The 2,906-nt window shown below is 42.1% G+C and overlaps 1 pseudogene across 1 annotated transcript; it reads right to left on the bottom strand.

Moving 5' to 3' along the window:
- Positions 1-1,281: 1,281 nt before the first annotated feature.
- Positions 1,282-2,673, bottom strand: LOC126943875 (keratin, type I cytoskeletal 18-like; annotated as a pseudogene). Its single transcript, XR_007721879.1, has one exon. The product of XR_007721879.1 is annotated as a keratin, type I cytoskeletal 18-like (transcript).
- Between the last annotated feature and the right edge of the window lie 233 nt (positions 2,674-2,906).

The raw sequence follows: 2,906 nt of genomic DNA on the forward strand, positions 1-2,906 counted from the left end.
TTCAGCCCCTTTAAAAGGCTGTAAATGAGGTTGGCAGCACAGTCCAAGTCTCTAGAGTTCAAGTGATGTCCTTACCTAATTCCTGGGTAACTTCCTTTAAGGTCATGTTCTGTGTTTACCTGAGAAAACTGTTATTGTCAATTAATAAGAAAGACATAGTACTGAAACTGGTTTCTCAAATTATAGACAGATAGAAATTTGTTTAAAGTAAAATGAGTAAGAATGGAGTATCATACAGTTACATGGAGGATGTGAAACACTTTGACAGAGAAAAGCTGTCAATTTCTAGACCATGTTTAAAGATTTAAAAAAGGAGTTTCTAAACCCAGTATTCTATAACTAGCTTACTTTGTAATTTCTTAATGAGTATACTTCTCAGCCAAGGTATGATGTGCTACGTTTTCACACAGCCCAATCATGTATTGTACCTATCAAAATACCGCTTTGTTTAGATTTTGCCTGAACTCTATCCTTTCCCTTAATACCATAATAAGGTGTTATCTTTATTTGTGAAGTAGAAGACATTCTAGATTAATGCCAAAGAATTTTAAAAGATGAAATTCTGTGATATCTTTACTGATTACTTCACCACTTGATTGAGCTCAACTATATTTAAATTTGATTATTTTCTGCATTTTTACATGTTTTTCTGAAAATATTACAGTGTTTGCCAATATTTAAATTACACTAAATTGAATTATTCATATTTGATAAGTTAATTGGCTTTAGAATAAGATATATTTATGGTCATTCTAAGAGTTCTCTGTAATGAATTTAACAAGTTATTTTAGCAAAGGTCATTTAACATATATTGAACATATGGAAGGCACAGCTTTCCATATTTCACCTACATTTAAAAGACTGATTATTTTCAACAAATAAATAAATTTTAATTTGTGAATATTGATGCAATCTGATGAAAAATTAAGATGAAGTTCTATGAATAATTTTAATGTTGTTCTTTGAAATAACAAAGTAATAGTAGTTTAAGAATGAAAGAGAACAACACATTTAAATGCAAATTACTATTAAATCATGGAACCTACCTACAGCAGAAAAACTGGCACACAGATATACAGCATTCTCATTAATTAATTAATTTACTTACCCTGAATAACTTACAATTAAGTTTTAATTCTTAATATAAATGTTTTCAGAGAAACTAGCCTTTTTTTGTCTTGCATGTTGCAAAGAACTAGTAAGATTATTGCCATAATAAATTATAATTTGTGTTCAATTGTATTTACTGTAATCACCAATTGTTTAGTATTTTTTTTTTTTTAACTCTGAACTTTTTATTGGCCTCCTGCTCCCCAAAGGGTACCCTGCTTCTGCTGGCTTAATGCCTCAGAACTTTGGTGTCCTTGGTCTCAGACACCACTTTGCCATCCACTATCCGGCGGGTGGTGGTCTTTTGGATGGTTTGCATGGAGTTGCTGCTGTCCGAGGCATCACCAAGATTGAATTCCTCGCCATCTTCCAGCAGGCGGCGGTAGGTGGCGATCTCAGCTTCCAGCTTGACCTTGATGTTCAGCAGGGCCTCATACTCCTGGGCCTGTCACTGTCCCTCTGCTCGGGTCTGTGCCAGCTCTGACTCCAGGTGCAGCAGGATCCTGTTGAGCTGCTCCATCTGTAGGGCGTAGCGGGCCTCCACCTCCCTCAGGCTGTTCTCCAAGCTGACCTTCAGATTTCTCATGGAGTCTAGGTCGATCTCCAAGGACTGGACTGTACGTCTCAGCTCTGTGAGCGTCGTCTCAGCAGCTCCAACCTCGGTGGACTGTGTGGTGACCACTGTGGTGCTCTCCTCAATCTGCTGAGACCAGTACTTGTCTAGCTCCTCTCGGTTCTTCCGAGCCAGCTCGTCATATTGGGCCCGGATGTCTGCCATGATCTTGGTGAGGTCCTGAGATTTGGGGGCATCTACCTCCACGGTCAACCCAGAGCTGGCAATCTGGGCTTGTAGGCCTTTTACTTCCTCTTCGTGGTTCTTCTTCATGAAGAGCAGCTCCTCCTTGAGAGTCTCGATCTCTGTCTCCAGCTGCAGTCGAGTGACATTGATGTCATCAATGACCTTGCGGAGCCCATGGATGTCGTTCTCCACAGACTGGCGCATGGCCAGCTCTGTCTCATACTTGACTCTAAAGTCATCAGCAGCAAGACGGGCATTGTCAATCTGCAGAACGATGCGGGCATTGTCCACAGTATTTGCGAAGATCTGAGCCCTCAGGTCCTCCATGATGTTGAAGTAATGGCTCCAGTCTCTGACCTGGGGTCGCTTCTTCTCCAAGTGCTCCCAGATTTTGCTCTCCAGCCTCCGGATCTCGGTCTCCAGGCTCCTCACTCTGTCCAGGTAAGAGGCCAGGCGGTCGTTCAGGCTTTGCATGGTCTCCTTCTTGTTCTGGATGCCTCCCATTCCTGCCAGATCCCCTGCCATGCCTGAGGCCAGGCCCCTGGACCCCATGCCGCCCCGGAAGCTTGTGGAGCGGGACACGGAGATCCGGGAACCAGAACCCCCGGCGCCTGCATAGACACTGGCCGCGCTGCTGACCGGCCGGGCGCCGTAGCTGGGCGCCTGGACAGAGCCCAGGGACCGGTAGTTGGTAGAGAAGGTGGAGCGAGTGGTGAAGCTCATGCTGTATGGGAGGAAGGCGAGACGACAGGACTCAGGCTTTGCCGACCTGTTTAGTTTTAAAGTGAGTTTTTATTAAAAAATATTATTATTATCTAATAATGGCTAGAAAACCGTAGAGTACTGCTTGTATTGTTTTCAACAGCGAAATACTATTAATATGAAAATTGCTAAAATATGAGATAAAATTATTATTATTACATATTTTACATAACATTGAGAGATACCTGAATGGCTGTGATTTTATGCTGTTATGGAAATTGCAGTGTCCCAAAGC

Source organism: Macaca thibetana, chromosome 1 (assembly GCF_024542745.1).
Source record: "Macaca thibetana thibetana isolate TM-01 chromosome 1, ASM2454274v1, whole genome shotgun sequence".
Classification (NCBI taxonomy): domain Eukaryota; kingdom Metazoa; phylum Chordata; class Mammalia; order Primates; family Cercopithecidae; genus Macaca; species Macaca thibetana.